Consider the following 21,304-nt stretch of genomic DNA (forward strand, 5'->3'; position numbering starts at 1 on the left):
TGCAGGATATTATATACCCATTCAGTTGAGGTGCCTACAATGTCAGCAATATCATGCACTTTCACTCACTGGTCTTCCATAATGATTCCATATATTTTGTCAATCATTTCCTTTGTAGTGACCTCAATCGGACGTCCATAGAGTGCTTCATCTTTGATGGACTTATGACCACATTTAAACTCATTTATCCAAAAATAAATAGTCTTTAATGCTGGTGCAGAGTCCCCATGAAATGCATCTAACTAGGCTTTGATCTGCACGGCCATCCAATTCTTCAAATAAAAGTGTTTTATCACTGCGTTTTTCTCCATTTTTATGAAAAATGTGAACACAATCATTTTGAATGCTTGTTAAATGAGAACTACAAGTTGCACGTGGCTAAAATTTTGCAGGGGTCATGAAAAAGATGATATGTGCCAACACTGGTATGAATGAACAAATTATGTCGCCATCTATTGGAAATTTTCTAAACTTTTCAAACAATCTTTGTAATACCAGATAACGGTGACCTGCATATTTTTATATGAGTGTACATATGCAAGACTAATTGTTGTTGTACCTCATTTTCAACATGAATGAGATTAATTTTCATGTCCTGTCTCTTAAATGTGTTCTTTAATAATAGAAAACTGCTTTTGTATTATTAAAGAACTTTTAGTATTAAAGAACAGTTTATATATTTCTCTTCAACATGGTTGCAAGCATATTGCCACTAGTCTGTAACTTTCTAGATGGAACTACTTAGCATATTTATTATGCATTGGCATTAATAATTTATGTAATAGCATTAATTGCATGAAAAATCTGTTATGAGCAATGTTTCCCTATAGGAATATAGAAATCTTATATACTTATGTGTGATGTTTCTTATTTTAGGACTTCAATAAAGAATCCTGAATATTTTAAAAAAAATATTTATACATGATACAGAAACATTCCTCAAATGTTAAGGCAGGGTGTACTACTGGGATCTGTGTGTGTGTGTGTGATCATTCTCACCAGTAATATATACTATATGTATATCAGAACCCTGCTCTAGAACAAATATAGTGATTAATAAGGTGGTAGTCTCACACTGGGATGTGTAAATCATCTGTTAACTAGAGCTTTCTTAAAATTTCATGTTACAGCAGAATTTTAACCCACACACATTGTAGAACAATGACTTTAATCCAGTTAGTCATCCAGGTAATTTGCATATTTTAGATAGAATTACATAATTAAATCAGTGTATACAAAGATCATTCTGCAGTCCAACAACATAGAGTTGATACAATCAGTTTTGCTATTAGACCCACAATGATCATTTGCATTGCAATATTTGTGGTCACTGGTGCTAAGTCATATTATATGATGTATATTCTTTCTTGATACCCAAGTGGACTATAGCTCTCTTTACTCCTTGAAGGTGCACAAGGAGTAAAGGTGTTGCATATTTTTTGACCTGATTATGAAAATGAAAGCAAAAATTTTTTTCTTTTTGCCATTTTCTCATAATTTCATATATTAAAATTAAAAGTTATTACTGTATATTTTCTTTGTGGGGAGGGATGTAAAATAGCAGCCAGTTACATTATCAAGTTAAACTACAATATCATGGCTGAAATAGTCAATTGTCAATAGTCCATAATATGTCATGTCATGTTCATCATTAGTCATTTGTTTGTAGTTTACATTTCTGCTTTCACAGATTGGTTGTTTAAATCCCAACCCTTTTCCTATTATATAGGAATTTAGATTAAAATTTGAAAATGATATTACTTTTTTTGATTATGATGGGGTGAAAGTGAAAAATGGTATTTCAGAATTAAAGTTAGTGACCAAGATAAGAACTAGATTTCTTGTGTATGTTGCAGTAATTATTCCAGATATCCAAGAGCAAGGATCATGAACCTTCACTTTTTGCAGAGAGAGAGAGAGAGAAAGAGAGCCAATGTCATAGGAAACATGAATTTTACACAACATGGGTTAAGCTTAGCAAGATTCTGTACTCACTGTTTTGGCATATCATTGTATATTTTCTTTTTCTTTATTACAAAAATATAGTTTTTGGCAAGTTTGATTCATCATAATTTCAGTGTGAGAAAATGTGTAACATTCTTGAAAAATAAAGGAAGATGCTTCTTTATTTACATTAGGTATATTATATTTTTTTATGTGATATACCTATTGACCAGAAATGCTTAAATATGAAGGTATAAAAGTTTTGCATTGCATAATTCATAAGGTCTAATTCCAAATTGGAGTAGAAATCTCATCTGAGAATTACAGAGGAATTTCTCTACTGAGTAGTCTAGGTAAGATTTATTCAAACGTACTTGAAAGAAGCTAAGAAAAATTTTAGAAGAGAAACTTAGAGAAGAACAAGCTGGATATAGAGGTTGTGAAGATCAGAAATCGTGGGAATATGACAAGGATCTATACTTAAGTTTTGTAAACCTAGAAAAAGCATACATCAAAGTGCCTACAAAAAAGCTTTTCAAAATACTACAATTACATGGAGTAAATAGAGCATTACACATAGCAATACATAGTCTATATTTAAGTTGTAAGTCAACAGTTAGAATTGAAGAAAATGCAGGAAAATGATTTGATGTAAAATTAGGGATAGGACAAAGACATACATTATTTCTACTCTTATTCATCATCTATATGGATCATATTATGAAAGTAAGTGGCATTAGGCCTAATATTAGAATTGGAGATGTCAAACATAGCATCTTTGCTTTATGCAGATGATGCACTTCTAAACACATCTAGTGCAAGTCTCCAGAATTCTCTAATTAAACTGAATAACAGCTGTAACAAATTTGCCATGAAAATAGGCAGGAATATAGAAAACTTCAACTGCATTTCTAGAGAGCCTATAGAACGAGTAAAACATTTCAGCAATTAGGGATAACTTTTAGTGAAGATGGCAAGTTAAATCTGGAAATAGACGACAGAATAAGCATAGAGCTGGTATTGTGGGTAGTTAGCTGAATAAATTTATATCGAATAACAGAGAAATTAGTCAAACCATACACTAGTTGTGTACAAGACAAGTGTTCAAACAAATTTTTACTTATGCATCTGAGGGCTAGTTTAAAAATAAAACACTTGATCAAAGATTAGACTACTGATATGAGAGTTCTGAGAAAGATTAGAGGAGTGACTAGATGACATCAGTGGCAGCATATTGAAAAGGAGGATATTGTTAGCATTTGGGAATGTGTTAGCAGAACTAATCTATGATGGTCACTTATACAGAATGAGAGAGGAAAATTTAGCAAAACAAGTGTTCTTTTCCAGGATGCCAGGAAAGAAAACCAGAGAAAGACCAAGATCTAGATGGGATTGTTTCAGGCAGAAGTGCCTGAGAAGCACAAAATGTTAGATATGGCAATGGTGGAGTGCTGAAAAGCAATAGACTAATTTGGATAAAAATTGTTGATAGGAGGTTAATAATAATGTAAACTTAATCAGGTAGTGCTGTTATAGTAATCTGAGCACCTCTTCAGTATACATAGCAGGAAATTGAGACATGGGCAATGAAACTTATTTGTGCTTATGGTTCTATAGAAGGATATAAGGTCCTATAAATTAGCACTTCCCAAACTGGGGGCCGTGAAAAAATGAAAACAAATTTAAAATGTTTTAAGACTAAGTGTGCCATGTCAAATGTGTATGTAAGATGCTAAAAATGTAATATTTGCATTTGATTTTTGCGATATTCACTATGTATGTTTTTTTATTGAATATAAATACAATAAATATTTATAAATATGTCTGTATTACATTTTTTTTTTTTTTTTTTTTTTTTTTTTTTTTTTTTTTTGATCAGGGCCATGAAATATTTTAATTTTTCCAGGGGGGGGGGGGGGGCTTTACATAAGTTTGAGAAGCACTGCTATAAATAAACCAAGCAGTTACAGAACCGTACTAGAAAATTTTCAAGAGGAATGCAAAGAGGAGTACATATCAATACTAGTACCTCCTAAGGAAGAAATAGAAAACCAAACTTTGGAGTCTCAGTGGTAAACTGAGAAGAATATATTAATTCAGCTAGTGAGGTATGTGGTGAAGTTGTCAGCAAGGATAGAAAAATAACAACATGATGGTGGACACAAGAAGTTGAAGAAGGAGTCCTGGAAAAGAAGGTATACCAAATAAGTCGGCAGATGCCCTAAAAGAATACAGAGAAAAATGTAAGAGAGCTAAGCTCTGTGTAAAAGGAGCTAAACAAAATAAATATCAGGGGGCACAAGAATTGATACAACATTCAAACAATGACTTAACCACTGTCATACTTTTGCCTGTCATAGTCACAGCTGAGTGATGGTAGATGAAACTATTAAAGTTCCAAGAAACCAGATCAGATATAGTTCATTAATTAAAAAAATTGGCAATAAAAATAAATAATTAAAACATAATAAAATCATGAACATTTTATGGCTATTACTTCTCAGAACTTGCAGATAGATATACAGTCTATTCGATTAAGATTAGGATAGTGATGTGTTTCACACATTTCAAGGAATAGTTGATCAAATTTAAATCTTGTGCAGTTGAACAACATCTTTGTGTGATTCCCATGAACTCTGTCTAGTGTCAATAGCATGAGAAGAAGGCCCTATATCCTCTGATTCCAGTAATCTTGTTCTTCAATTTTGATCCTACAATATTAGTCTGTCTGAAATAGCAAAGTCGACATGAACAGGATACTTGATAGACAACACCAGACAAGTAAAATGGAGGCAATTTATCTTTAGTAGGATGGTAAGAGAGAAGACAACTTTCATGCTGGTTTTAAAGTAGTGAGATTTTATTTGTAGAGAATCCTTGCTATTCAGAACTTTAAGGTAGAATATATAAATTCTCTTCATATTAGATTGTAGTCTGGCTGAAGGATGATAATTATCAATTATTTTCTGGATGGTGGTTTCTTTTTATCCATTAGACAACAAAGCAATTCATATTTTATTTAATTCTTCAGATAAAGGGTATTCGAAGGACAAACCACCATCCAGAAAATAATTGATAATTATCATCCTTCAGCTAGACTACATGATGAAATAATGTTACTATTAAACCACAGAACAGATATAGTAAATAATATAAAAATGAAGCTACGAACAGGTAATGGCCACGATGTAAATATTTGAAGAAGAGACTTGCATTGTTAGTCTCTCTTTTTCAAAGTTCTTTAATATATCTGGTAGTAAGGGAGGAGTGTTTATTAGGTGTACTGAATGGTTATTCCGTTTGACCTAAATGGAATTATTTCATTCAATAACAATAAGTCTGACACCCACAGATATTTCCTTTATCGTTTTTTTAGCATATATGTATTATTATATAAAATTGATAGAAAAAACTCCTTATCCTGCCCGCAGTGCAAAATGTACTATGTTTGCAGATAGCCTTTTGTGGGTGAGAGAGCACCATTGAAAAATAAATAACTTAGTGCATTGTTTAATATGCTATGTATTTTAGGCATTTTATGGAAAATAGTAATTAATAGCATGGATATACATGTCCATTGCACTGATCTGTTAAACGATTTTAGCAACAATTGGAGTTCCACTCTTAAAGATGGCTCAAACTATCAATGATTTTAAATGGCATCTGGTGAAGAGATTATGCCAGACATCTGCTTCCACCTCATGATCCCTAACATTATATTATTGTCTGAAATAATGTGTTTTATATGGTCGATTTTCTTAAGATTAAAAACTGGGGTTTACAGGAAAAAAAAAAAAAACTTGTCCATTCCACAGAACACTTCTTTGTGCTGCCTAGCCCTGTGGAAATGTTATTTCCACAGAACTACACAGGCCTTTACACTTATATTAATAGCTTTCCTTTATTCAGTAAAACCTAAATACAGGTAACCCTCATATAACGTGCTACTTATACAACATGGTTTCGATATAATGCAAGGTTTCGATATAATGCAATCTACAAATTGTAACCCTTGTTCAATGCGGTACTTATACAATGTGGTTTCGATATAACGCTGTCTACAAATTGTGGTAACCCTTTATCTTTTCATATATTTTTCACTGCACGACTTAAAAATCAAATTTTATCTTCATTAAATTTGCTTCTGCCCATGTCGTCATATAGTTATAAGTAGTGAATTTATATTAGGGGAAATACCCTTTAGCACGCATGTATGTCAATTGTTTACCGTATAAAATGTTTATGGTTAAAAAATTAATTTTTATAGTAATAGCCACTTAGAGGGCTTTTGCGATATGGTTGAAAACGAAATTAGTGAATTAATTGATGGGGAAATGGATTTCAATGAGGAGGAATTGGTACAATTAATATATGACGTCAAACCAAATGGCAGGGAAAGTTATGCCGAAGATTCTGATTGTGATGAATCCATTAAAGAATTCAGTTTAAAGAAATTAGCAGAAGGATTGGACTTGGCAAGAAAGTTAGGAAGTTATTTACGGATAATGATCCCTTAATGGAGTGCTCTCGGGAAAATTAATGAGGCAATTGGATATTTGTTTAGCTCCATATTATGAACTTAATAAAAAATTGCAGCATAGTGGTAAGCAAGGTCTTATTACTAACTTCTTGATAACTAAACTAGCCACAGTATGTAATGACAATTATACAAATGATGTCCAAGAGATTTCAAGTGATGACGTCCAGCCACTTGTAAATAAAGAACATATACAAAATGTTAGTTTTGAAGACAATGATAATGATTAAAATATGCACTTTATTTTATTTTGCCTAAAACATGTATGTATTATGTGCAATGAGGTTTAGGTACAATTTGTAATTTTTATAATTTTATACTGTGTATTTGTTTCATATTTTCTATATTTTCTTAACTTACACGAATTACCTGAATTAAATAAAAATATATTTTTGTGATATGTCATTGTTGTTTATATAATTTAAAAAAAAAAAACGATTTTGGAATATAACCCTACTTTTTCTATGTGATCTGAGTCTCGCATAATGCACATTTCTGTAGAACCTAACATCCACGTTATATGAGGGTTACTTGTACACTTGTTTTATTTACAAATTCAGTGCTTTTTCATTCATTTTGGTGGAGTTGATAGATTACAGGCTAGTTTTGCATCTTCACTTGATATGATTTGTATGATTTACTTATTTTCTAAATTTTATTTCTAAAAAGAAATCTTGCAACACGAAACTAAGAACATGTGATCATGACTTACTCGGTTGGCCTATGGAGCCTAAAATAAATGAGCACCATCTGTCCATTGTTTAAACGTAACAACTGAAATCAGAACACAGCAATGGCTCAAATCAGAAATTACTTTATTTATAGCTTTATTATAGATCCCAGTTTACAATATTCATTTTTTTTCTTCTTCTTTTTTTTTTTTTTAAATCATATTAAATGAAATCCATGATTTTCACCATTACAGGTAGACATGTTCCAGGATATGGGACAAAGGGAAAAAAATTCTATGGCTCTTCTCAGGTAAACCAGAACATTCACTTATGTGTCTCAAATTGCTATTATGTGGGGGGGGGGGGGGCAGTTTCTTTCCTTCCACTGTAAAAGCAAGCATTAAAAACGTTTGATATAATAAAAACTGCCCATAGCACAATTGTTGTAAGAATGATGGGTATTGTGTCCTTCTATTGGAAAAAGGTCTGAGTTCAATTCTCATTGTGATGAGAGGAATCTTTATATTGGCTTTTTCAGTGAAAAGTAAGTTAGCCATTCTCGTATGGAGGTAGCAGGTGGGGGATCCCCCCAGAAACTTAGGTTTTTCATCTTATATACAAGCAAATCAGCCCCAGCATGTGCACACAATTTGCAGACAGAATGTACTGTTAGTGGATAATTGATGGATTGTGACATTGTGTGAATATAAGATTACGTAGTGCAAATGGTGTGAAGTTGGGGTATCCCCCTGTGATGAGTCATTGGACTTTTGACTCTGTGGAGGTGTCACATAATAATAAAAATAATACTTATTTACATATAAAGAGCCAATAGGCTTCATTTCGGCAATATAAACACTATTCAAATTTAGGGGATATTGAATCCCACATTGTTTTAAAACCGAATAAGAAACTCAAAGATTGGAATCAGAGAGTTTTGTGCTGAATATAGTAAACTATGAAGTATCGGCGAATTACTAGCTTGAGCTAATGCAAGTAGTCCTAGTACGTAGTACAATCTCGGGCAACTCGGTGCAAAGGTGGCGGAAGTCTGATCGCTATTCTTAGGTATTTTCCATAATGTAAAAACACATTTCCTAGGAAATGTATGCTGTTATTACATTATGGTGGGAGGTCACTACCCAGACCGGTTTCAGCCTTTTTTGAGGCTTCATCAGTGAGTAGCTAGACCAAGATACCAAAGGGTATAGCGAAACTTTGGGCCACCTTTGCAACGAGTTGCCCGAGATTGTACTACGTACTAGGACTACTTGCATTAGCTCATGCTAGTAATTCGCCGATAATACTTTATAGTTTGCTATATTCGGCATGAAACTCTCTGATTCCAATCTTTGAGTTTCTTTTTGGTTTTAAAACAATGTGGGATTCAATATGCCCTAAATTTGAATAGTGTTTATATTGCCGAAATGAAGCCTTGCACCTGGTTGACAACTCGTTTAGCATAGTATATATATAAGGTCTTTTTGCTATACCCTTTGGTATCTTGGTCTAGCTACTCACTGATGAAGCCTCAAAAAAGGCTGAAACCGGTCTGGGTAGTGACCTCCCACCATAATGTAATAACAGCATACATTTCCTAGGAAATGTGTTTTTACATTATGGAAAATACCTAAGAATAGCGATCAGACTTCCGCCACCTTTGCAACGAGTTGCCCGAGATTGTACTATGTACTAGGACTACTTGCATTAGCTCACGCTAGTAATTCGCCGATACTTTATAGTTTACTATATTCGGCATGAAACTCTCTGATTCCAATCTTTGAGGTTCTTATTTGGTTTTAAAACAATGTGGGATTCAATATCCCCTAAATTTGAAAAATAATACTAATAAAATACAACCCCTAGGTCTATACATAACTACATTATTGCATTTATGAATTCTAATTAGATCCAAAACATTGCTTGGATGGACAGAACCAGTCATGTTATATAACATGGTAGCAGTTCAGAAAACAATCGATAAAAATTTAGCTTAGAATCAATATTGTGGGAATATAAATACTCCTTTCTCAACTTTTAAAGTTTTAATATCGATTATAGATAGTCAAATTCGACATATTCCATCATTGGGTAAGAAAGAAGCTAATTATCACAATCTGGTGCATATTTACTATGGTTGCTGTGTTTTTGCAATTAACTGACTGTCTTGTAGATCTGCAGTGCATTCTCTAAAATTAAATTAATGCATATGTATCCTATCCTGTCATTGGTCGTATTCTTGATATGACAAAACAGTGTAATGACCAGCATTCCCCACCAGATGTGATAAGTAAGATAAACATACAAAAACTATTTGACACAAAACAGAATAAGCATAGTGTAAATAGAACTGATTAAACTGAAACTCCTCTTCTTATTTTTATTTATTTTTTTCACTCATCAGCTAAAAATTCTCTCATCACAAATCAGCAGATGAGTGCATTTTGCAAGCCTTGCAGATAAGATCATCATTAGAGACTGACATGGAGTTAAGGACTCATCAGAGGTGGCAATATATCACTTAAACATGCAAATTGTTACTCACTCACTGCTGTGTGAGAAAAATCTAGCTCTCATCCCTTTTTTAACTGCACATGAATTGAACTTCCATGGATGTCTTTTGTCCTCTCTCCGCCTTTCACATAATATGATATCCTATGACTTGACACAGATGTATAACTGAGAGGAGACCTGCACATAGCCTTTAAAGGAATGGGGAGAACCACCCAGGGCTTCTGACCTAATGTCCAATCCTCACCTTCTCGTGATGCACCCTGTTCGGTATCTACCTGGATACTGAATGAACGAGGATGGGTTGGCAATTTGGGATTTAGCCAACCAAATTGTATTCCTATTGGTTAAAACCAAAATACAAAATGATGGTACAACATGCCAAATTTCATGCCGGCTGGGGTGTTGCCTGGATAAACAAGGCCCCTGTTGTTTTCACCAGGGAACCAGGGCGAACAGTGAAAAATCAACTACTGCAACAAATCTGAAAACACCCCCCAACTCAACATCACCAGAGTTAAAGATCGATACTATCAACATAAGATGCCTGAATGGCAAAAAAATAGAGCTAGCTGAGGAATTAGATAACTATCAGATCGACATAATAGGGGTGACTGAAACAAAAAAGACCAAAACTGGTGAATCCAGCTTGTTCTTCACCAAGCTTTTCTTCCACAATTCTTCTCAACCGTTTCTCAAGTATACTTGCATAGATCTTTCCAAGAACACTCAGTAGGGAAATACCTCTGTAATTCTCTCATTCAGTTTTATTTCCCTTTTTATATATGGGTACTATTAGAGCTCTACTCCAATCATCGGGAATACGTCCCTCTGTCCAGGCTTTCTGAACTATGCAGTGCAGCCATTGTAAGACTCTTATACCACCATACTTCAGCATTTCTGCTCGAATATCATCTACTCCTACTGCCTTCCCACATTTCAAGCCTTTGATGGCTTTTTCTGCTTGAAGTATGGATATGTATTCCTGACTGCAAGCCTGGTCAGTGTTTATTACCACTGTGCTGTCATCACTGCTTGTTTTGTTTAGCAGTTTTTCAAAGTAATTACTCCATACTTTTTCTCCCGTTTCATGTCACCTTTATCATCTCTAACTTCTTTTACAGCACTCTTTCCTCCATTCCTAAGCTTCTTCAACAACCTCCAGAATATTTTGCCACCTTCTTGATATTTATTTTCTATATTCTTGCCAAAGTCCTCCCGTGACTTCTGTTTAGCTAGTTTTACACAGTGTTTAGCATTCTTGCATTTGTCTCTGTATTCTCTAAGAGCACAAGCTGACTTATTTGACAGGAACTTTTGATATGCTTTCTTCTTTTCCTTCACTGCCTCTTTAACTTCCTGTGTCCACCAGGAAGTTCTGATTTTTCTATCCTTGCAGACAACCTCACCACATGCCTCTCTGGCAGAATCAATCAATGTTTTCTTCAGAGTTTGCCACTGAATCTCCATGGTTTGATTCCTGTTCTCAAACCCTTTTATTTTTTTCTTCAATAATCTTTGTGTATTTTAGTCTACAGTTCACATCTGAGAGCTGTTCAACTTTTATTCGCTTTAAAACTTTCTTACATGTTACTCTTTTCAACATGAAATTCAATTTTATCCTGTTCAAGACTAAATAGTGGTCACTTCCAATTTAAAATCCTCTGTACACTCTGTTGTCCTGCACCAGGGAGAAAACATCACTATCAACAATAACATAGTCAATGAGACTTTGCTTATTCCTTGCCTCTTCTCTTCATGTGAATTTGTGCACATTTTTATGATGGACAATGGTGTTAGTAATAACCAGTCCATGTCCTGAGCAGAAATCCAACAGATGTTTGCCATTATTATTAGCTTTGTTCTTTTCTCCAAATTTTCCCAAAATATTTTTGTATGTCTCACAATCATTTCCTACTCTGCTATTTAGATCCCCAACAAGGACCAACTTTTCCTTTTTCATTGTGTCAGTTGCTTTTTCTAAAGCCTCAAAAAATTCCTCCACTTCTACCTTAGTAGAACCTTCTGTGGGACCATAGGCACAAATAAGTCTCATTGTTGAGTTCCCAATTCTCATATTTGCCTACATTACTCTACTTGAGACTGATGCCATTCAAGAAGATTAGCCTCGTATTTAGTGTTGAATACTATGGATACTCCTTCTTTTCCTTGATCGTCATTGCCTGAATATAACATTTTGTATTTATTGCTCAGAAAGATCTCTCCTGTTTTTGTCTTTTTTGTTTTAGTCACACCTATTATGTCGATCTGGTACTTATCTAATTCCTCAACTAGCTCCATTTCTTTGCCATTCAGGCTTCTTACGTTGATAGTACCGATCTTTAACTCTGGTGATGTTGGGTTGGGGTTTGTTTTCTGATTCGTTCCAGTAGCTGACTTTTCGCTGTTCGCCCTGGTTTCCTGGCGAAAACAACGGGGTCCTTGTTTAACCGGGCGATGCCCCGGCTGGCATGAAATTTTGTCATGTCGTACCATCATTTTTATTTTGGTTTAACCAATAAGAATACAATTTGGTCGGCTAAATCCCAAATTGGCAGCATGCTCGTTCGTTCAGTATCCTAGTAGATACCTAACAGGGTGCACCACGAGCTTTGGACCATAAGCACCCGAGGCATGCAGTCAGGAATACGTGTCCATACTTGAAGTAGAAAAAGCCATCAAAGGCTTGAAATGTGGAAAGGCATCAGGAGTAGATGATATTCAACCAGAAATGCTGAAGCATGGTGGTATAAAAGTCTTACAGTGGCTGCACTGCATAGTTCAGAATGCGTGGACAGAGGGACGAATTCCTGATGATTGGAGCAGAGCTCTCATAGCACCCATATATAAAAAGGGAAATAAAACTGAATGTGAGAATTACAGAGGTAGATCCCTATTAAGTGTTCCTGGTAAGATCTATGCAAGTATACTTGAGAAAAGGTGAGAAGAATTGTGGAAGAAAAGATTGGTGAAGAACAAGCTGGATTGAGGTCAAATAGAGACTGTCATGATCAGATCTTCATTTTACAACAAATAGTGGAGAAATCATGGGAATATAACAAAGTTCTGTATTTAAGTTTTGATGATTTGGAAAAGGCATACGACAAGGTGCCAAGAGAGAAACTATTCAATACGCTACAGTTATATAGTGTCAATGGGGCATTATTTCAAGCAATACTTAGTCTTTATTTGATTGTAAATCAGCAGTTAGAATTGTAGGAAGTACAGGAAGATGGTTTAATGTTAAATCTGGTGTGAGACAAGGATGTACATTATCCCCTCAGTTATTCATTATCTATATGGAAAACATTATGAAGGAAAGTGGTATTAAACATGATATCAGACTTGGAGATGTTAATGTCAGCTCTTTGCTTTATGCAGACGATGTTATACTTCTAAATAAATCCGCTACAAGTCTGCGAGATTATCTGACTAAATTGAATAACTGTTGTAATAGATATGGAATGAAGGTCAGCATTAAAAAGACAAAGACAATGAAAATAGGCAGAATCATTGAAAATGTCAACTGTGTTGTGAATGGAGAATCTGTGGAACAATTAAAACTTATCAGCTACTTAGGCACGATTTTTAGTGAAGATGGTAAATTAAATATGGAAATAGACAACAGAATCAACAAAGCTGGTATGGTAGGAAGTCAGTTGAATAAATTCATATGGAATAAGAGAGAAATTAGTTGGAACACTAAATTAGCTGTATACAAGACAGTGTTCAAACCAGTTTTAACTTATGGATCTGAGAGCTGGGTCAGAAGTAAAACACTTGACCAAAGACTTGAGACCGCAAATATGAGACTCCTGAGAAAGATTAACGGCGTTAACAGATGGCATCAATGGCAATATCATATTAAAAACGAGGATATTATGAAAGAACTTGACATTGTCAGCATCCAGAAATGCATTAGCAGATCTAATCTCAGTTGGTATGGTCACTTAAACAGAATGGTCGAGGAAAGCTTAGCAAAACGACTCTTCTCTGCTGGGTTGGCAGGAAAACGAACCAGAGGAAGACCCAGATATAGGTGGATTGATACGGTACAATGTGCCTTAGATGATGGAAATATAAGATCTGATAATGATAATATTGGAGTCTTGACAAGTAACAGACTGATTTGGAGGAAAATTGTAGATAGGAAGTTAGTAATGATGTAAATTTTTCATGTAGTACTATCATATCTTGTACTCCCCTTGAGGGTACATGGTAGGAATTTGATGATGATGATGACTTGACACCTTTACATAAGTTTATAGGCCATCATATCACCTTTCTCCTTTTTACCAGCATCTGCAGTACACATACCCTTAATCTGTCCTCATGGTTTGCATTCCATAATCATTTTATCATCTTTAAGCTTCATCTCCTTGGAATCGAGAAGACCAAATCTGCACACAGAAGCCCAGGTGTGGTTGTATCAAGTCCTTAAGACAAAATGACTTCCTTTTCTTGTGTGTGATTGTTAATTTCTGCATCTCAGTTATCCTTTTAGTTATATATTCTGGAACTTCAAATTCCTATCCAACATAACCTCAAGCCTTAGTTTTCTCCAGTCATATTCCTGCCAATATGATATGCCATTGGAAATCTCATCACACCCAAGTACACAATTTTACACTTTACTAAAATTGATTACAAATAATTCTGTAAGTGCTGAATATCAGTATCATCCCTGACTTCCCCCTTGTTTGTCCTTGCATCATAGCATTATTATTAATTTCAAGCCTTCATTGTGGGAGATTAAACACTCAGTTACCTCAGTAACTATCACACCTTTCCTTGAAGACAGCACTGCAGCACTTTTCACCCTTTTTGGCAGTGAATTCCACTCATTCACCACCTGACATTCAAAAACTTCCCATTTTCACTTACTTACTTGTGTGATCTTTATACAGTTTCAATGGCTGACCTTTCATTCTCCCATTATCCTATTGAATAATTCCCCAAATCTATCTGACAGGTTTCTCTAGCCAGCTCTAAGTGTCTGTCATATCACCTCTCCTCCTATTTCATTCTTGTTTTGAGGACATCAGAGAGAGAGAAAGATTAGTTGCCAAGATTCAAAACATCCCACAAGACACTAATCACTTAACTTGTGCTTACATATTCATGTGATGAACACTGAGTAAACAGAAAAATACACTATTAGAGTTCAAGCAGAAACTGGTTGGCTTTTGCAATTCAAACTCTACAAGGTTACATATCTTGTTCATTATTGTGGGTGGGGGGGAAGTTGAATAGTTAAGATTAATTCCCAAAAATTTGAGAATTATTGTAATAAGAGAAGTATAGATATCCCAGTGATGTCATAAAGTTTCACAGGTTTCAAGAAAGAGGCAATCAAGTTCAAATTAGCTGAAAGGAAAAATCTTGGTTTAATTCCAAAGAACTCTATCTAGTCTCAGTGACAAGTTAAGTAAGGTCAGACTTCACACTAAATGTGGAGTTCTTTGGAGTTGAACCAAGATTCATCACTGCAGTTGATTTACAATTGATCATCTGTTTCTTGAAACTTTGACATAGTCTGTTAACCACCCTGATTGTATACCTGTCTCAGAGTTTTGGGAAGTAATTGTGATTAACTATTTTTTTAATAAAAACAGTTGAATGAATAAGTAATACAGATTATCTCTTGAATTACAAGAGATAATCATTCATCCCCTTTGAACTCTAATAGTCTGGTCCCCTATTTACTCAACTGTGACTGAGACATGAGCAAGCAGGCATATGTTATATAACTCGTTTTTTGAATGTCGCCAACCAAACTTCTCTCTCTAATGATATCCTTGTAATAAGGTTTAACGATATTGGAGATTATTATTTTTGCAGGGCCACCTCCATAGAGTCCTAAGACTCACGAGGGAGCCACACTATCATTACAATATCTATCATACCTCTCCTTGAAACCATTAACAGACAAATCACTCACTGACTCAGGCAACCCATTCCATTCATTGCCATTTTCCAAGCAGAAAATGGTAATGAATGGAATGAAAAAAAATCCAGTATTTAAACCCTTGCTAACCATACTCTTACCAACCAAATTCCACAGATAACTTCTTGTTCTGCTCCCTCTAGCCAAGTGCTGAAATATTTCTTTTGTATTAATCGTGTAAAATCCTTTAAGTAACTTAAATGTGTCAATCATATCCCCCCCTCCTGCTCATTTTCACCTATTAGCCTACTTTTGCAATCTACAAACCCTTGATCTATCCTCATAGGAAGCATTCCATAGACCACTCACCATCTTGGTCACTCTCCTCTTGATCTTCTCCACCACTTCCTCATTCCCAAGAAACCCAGGTGACCAGACCTTAGCATGGCATTCTAGATTTGGTCATATTGAGGCTTTATAAAGAGGAACGATATTTCCCTTATCTCTTGTTACTTGAGCAATATGCCCTCTCAACTTCAGTTCTCTATCTGTTCTACCCCCATATTCCTGACATCATCGATTTCCTGGAGTACAGTTCTCTCAATAGTACATAGCTTGTAATCTTTGTATCCCAAAATGCATAACTTTACACTTTTCCACGTTAAATTAACCTTCATTATGTTTTTTGCCGATAATCTTGTAAGCTCTCTACATCACCTTGATTAACTATTACCTTACCTAACTTTGCCTTGTCAGCAAACAAATGAATATTTATCTCCCTTCATATTATTTCCTGTATCATTTATGTACCAATTAAACAGCACTGGTCCAAGCACAGATCTCTTTGGTAATCCACCAATCGCCTGGATTGTTCTCCTCCATATACCACTTTTTAATATCTGTCCATCAGCCACCCTTTTATCCATATCACCAGTTTCATATTCATTCCCATTTGTTGCAGTTTCTAACAGTGTTTCATGTGGTAGCTTGTAAAATGGCTTTGCAAAAACCAGAATATCATTGTGTAGCCACTCCCTTTATCCAACGCAACTGTCATGCATTATAAAAATTAGTAGATTTCTATAGTAGATAATAATTCTGTTTTTCTGTGCATGTATTACTCTGTTAAAAATAGAGTATGTCTGTTACACATGCACTTAAAACTTCTAGTTTATTATTTTTCTTACATGTTTGATGGCATTAAACAACACCAAGCACAAAATAATTAAGACATTAAGTAGCTAATATTGCAGTGGATTTCAGATTACCATCTTCAGAGCAGAAATTTGTTATAACACAGGCAGTAACAATTTGTGTTGGAAACAATTCAAATTTAACAGAAAAAGTTTACAGTTGTTGGCTTACAAGATCTTAAAATGACTGTCTCCCAAATTTTAGGTAAATTAATGTAGCCATATTTGGTGAAGTTAGGGGAGTTTTTGATTGTTGTTCCTAGTTTCTCCAGCTTGTAATGATTTCTATATAGCACAATAGTTTTCTTCAACCCAATCCTGTGGGAGTGCTATCAAAAACATGGTCTTCCAGTCATGTCTTGCCATAAGGATAGTAATGGTTGCATTTCTTGTATTTTTTGAGGTATATAACAGATCATCCTGTCTGTCCCTTTTAGACAAAGTTACTTACACAAGTTGATGAGACTATTTTTGTAGTCACTAGCAGCAGCAAAACACTCCTCTCTGCAAGTATGGACTATGTTCATATATCTAAAAATTTGAAACCACATGAAACACTGTTTTCTTTTTATCAGACATTGCAGAGCATCTAGTTAGGACCTTGTTCTTTTGTCCATTACAGTTCGAATTGTTTCCAACGCTATTATTTCACATGTAATATGTGATAGGTTTGTTCTTTGAAGGAGCTTGTTTAACTAATATACATGAATTTTCAATGGAAAAACAAAACATTTGATTGTATTCAAACTCAGAATTTACCATAAGACCAATTGCTCACTTATACAATTTTCTCCACTATCATCACAATATATTGTGGTACTTGCAGATGATTGTTGTCAATTAGCAAAGAGCAAGGTACCAGGGGAGTAAAACACAGAACTTTTTCTGACCTTCATTGATTTGGAAAAGGCCTTTGATAGAGTCCCTGAAGAAGAAAATGATTCTAGAAAAGTATATACAAGACTTATATAATGGTAGCAAAACAAAGGTAAGTTATAGAGCAGGAACCACTAAGGCATTGTCAGTAAGTCTGGATTCATCAAGGGTTAGTTTTGAGCTCTTATTTGTCATACTTTTGGATGTGTTGACAGAGATGGTAAGAATTGAATCACCCCAGACAATGAAGTATGCCAATGCTGTAGTGATTTGCACAAAGTCTGAGCAGGAATCAGAAGAAAGACTTGAACAATGTAGGAAAGCTTTGGAAGACAATGACTTGAGGATCAGTAGAAATAAGACATATCTTATGGTGAAGCAGTAGAGAGTATAGCATTACAGAGCATGGACATGCTGCAAGTATGTCCATGGTTCACATACCCAGGATCATGTGTTTAAAGTGTTGGATACCTGAACTCAGGAGGAAAATCTAATGAGTAGGAATAAACTGGAAGAAGGTTTCAGGTATCTTGTGTGATATAAAAGTGTGCATCAAGTTAAAAGGAAAGCTCTACGAAATGGTAGCAAGACCAGCACTGATGTATAGCAGTGAGATCTTGTAGATAACCAAGAGATGGGAGAAGAGAATGGATGTAGCTGAAATGAGAATGCCAAGTTAACACAGGTATCTGGGAAGATTAGGGAACCAAGGCTGAGGTGGTCATGTTATGTGGTGAGACAAAAGCTGTTTGGGAAGAAGAGTGATGGAAATGAAGCCATCAGGCAAAAGAAATAAAGGAAGACCTAAACAATGATGGCTGGACAGCTTGAGAGGGGGAGGGGATCTCCAAGCCCTCAGACTAGAGGAGAACATGGCCTTAGACAACAAAATGAGAACGTTGATCTGCTGCAGCAACCTACTTGAGTGGGATTGAAGCTGAAGAAGCTTGACAGAAGATCAGCCTGCTTTTGATGTGAATAGGAAGTCATTGTCATTAAATGGATGCAAAAGGAATTAAATGTTCCTTCTTAAAGATCTGAATTTATCTAAACAATCTGAACTACTTGGATGTCCTCCATTGGAAATTAATGTCCAGGAATTGGAGATCCCTAGGAATGATTATTTATGTTTTTAGAAATCAAAAAACAAAATTCCTTAACATTTTTGACACAAAGTGCAGGATTTGTTATTTCTATATAATAGTATTTTTAGAGAAATCAGCGAAGTTTCTTTTCCTGTGTACTTTCCCAAACAAGCCCTGAAGCAGTTCTGTTGTGATAGTATTAAGAAGTTTTTCTATACACTTACACACACAATAAATATGAAGAAGACTTGATTGAAATGTGTCCAAGTTGAATGAGGTATACAAGGGCAACCATTGGAATATTTGTGACGATTTAATAATGATTGCATTACTTCTTTGTATGGAAAGGAAGTTTATTTGCCCCACATGTGAGAGGTCTCAAGACCTATAACATGGCAATGCCATATAAGCAAATGATTAAGGAGAAAGAAGGGCAATCTTTTTTTTTTTGGCCTTCCCAAAAAGATTTTGTGCCAAACAGAATACACAGCCCCTCATTAATCCTAAGAAAATATTTCTACTACTGTTGCACTTAAAACTTTGTGTGTCATGAAAAACTTTGAAGTATTGGATAAAAGTGGACCTGCATTCCAGTTTTTGACTATAAAATTTCTAAAAATTTCAGAAGCTAAAACTTATAGAAGATGTAAATATTTGTTAAACTTTAAATTTGGAAAATGTCAAAAGATGAATTAGAAAATAGTCTCTCTAAAATAAAACTAGGACTTTAAACCATTCAGAAATATTGTGGAAATGTTTTGGAGAATAGTATTACTTAAAAATTATAATAATCTAATTGAACAACTTCTAAAAAAAAAAGATATAAGGTGGAAGAGACAGTATTGAAGATTCACTTCTTTCCTGAAACCATGATATAGTAAATAAAAGAGGGTGAATAGTTGCTTAGGAACATTGTGGTAACAGATCAATGACATCAGGGAAAATAAAATGCTAGTTTGATGGGGCTTCTTTATATATATATATATATAGAGAGAGAGAGAGAGAGCTGCTTGTATAGAGACAAAATGACATCCTTATTTTTACATGTGAAAGCTTGTTTCAGCATTGCAATTATCCTCTGAGCTGTATTTGCAATCTTTACAATATGGCCCTTGAACTTCAACTTCCTATCAATGAACACTCCAGGATCCCTAGCCTGATTAGTTTCTTCTAATATAATCCCACCAATATAATATGACACTTGATATCTAATCTGACCAAATGCTTGACTTTATATTTACTAACATTGAACTGACAAACATTTTCCAATTCCCATAGTTCCATCCTATTCAAATCATTCTGCAAGTACTGTATATCAGCTGCATTCCTGATTACCCTGCCTATCTTTGCAATATCAGCAAATAGCTGTATATCACCTGTTAGATCCTTCTCAATGGCATTAATATATAGATTGAATAAGAATGGGTCAAGGACTGATCCTAGTGGTGCACCACTAATTACTCTAAATCTTGCAGACTCACATTTCCCACATACCATGTTTTGATATGTCAGTCAGGCATCCTCTTATTCATGCCAATATTTTATAATCCAAATCCATATTCTCCAATTTATGTAAGTCTTCCATACTGAATTCTGTCAAAAACCTTAGCAAAATCGAAAAGTATCATGATGCCTTACCTAATAACGCGTTGGTCCACCTCTCTGTGCAATCATGGCTTGCAGATGCCAAGTAAGAAGATTCAACAAGGTGTCGAACATCCTCTCTGCATAACTTGATCCATGTCAACTGCAGCAACTATGTTAGTTCATGCTCATTCCATGGAGGAGGATCACAGTTCTTAGATCAGCATATCCCACACATGTTCAATTGGTTTACGGGAGTTTGGGGACCAAGGCAATGTGTGTGTGTGTGTGTGTGTGTGTGTGTGTGTGTGTGTGTGTGTGTGTGTGTGTGTGTGTGTGTGTGTGTATAGAGAGAGAGGGAGGGCTGCTTGTATAGAGACAAAATGACATCCTTATTTGTCATCCTGTTGAAAGATGACTCTGTGGTCAGGATAGACCTCCTGCAGTTATTGATTGAGATGGTCGGCTAACAGGTCCCTGTAGCATTTGACATTCAGTGTTTGAAGGATGATAACCAGTGGACCTGGGACGTGCCAGGATAAAGCTACCCAGATCATAACACCACCTCCACTGGCCTGTTGAACCCAAACTGCACAATCAAGGGATAGTGCTTCATGCTGTTTACACCAAATCACCCCTGACAGCCTTCTTCCATCTGATGACCATTGCCAATGTTCATGGCTTTGCCCATTCGAGGTATTGTTTGCAATGCCTGGCCATCATCATGGTACTCTTGTTGGTCTCCGGTTGTGGAACTCCAGATGAAGAAAGGTACAATGCATGGTGTATGTGGAAATGGGTCAAACAAACTGCCCTTCTGTTGTACTGGTGGGTGAGCTGTTTGACTGTTGCACATCGTTGCTGAGATAATATGTAAATCTGGAGGGGGGGGAGTTCCTAATGCGAAGTTAGCTGTGTGTGTGTGTGTGTGGATTAATGGAATGGTTATTTAATTTCCGTTGATTTTTCTTATCCCTTAGTATGGGAATTGTAGTTATTGGAAATAATGATTTGCA

The 21,304-nt window shown here is 35.2% G+C and overlaps 1 protein-coding gene across 2 annotated transcripts in view; it reads left to right on the forward strand.

The window, feature by feature from the left end:
• Positions 1-21,304, forward strand: part of LOC150109676 (low-density lipoprotein receptor-related protein 1B-like) — a 361,753-nt gene that overhangs the window by 222,487 nt on the left and 117,962 nt on the right. The gene's annotated exons all lie outside the window — the stretch shown is intronic.

The sequence above is a fragment of the Typopeltis vanoorti genome, chromosome 2, assembly GCF_054136105.1.
Source record: "Typopeltis vanoorti isolate ZY-2024b chromosome 2, IOZ_Tvanoo_1.0, whole genome shotgun sequence".
NCBI classification, from domain to species: Eukaryota; Metazoa; Arthropoda; class Arachnida; order Uropygi; family Thelyphonidae; genus Typopeltis; species Typopeltis vanoorti.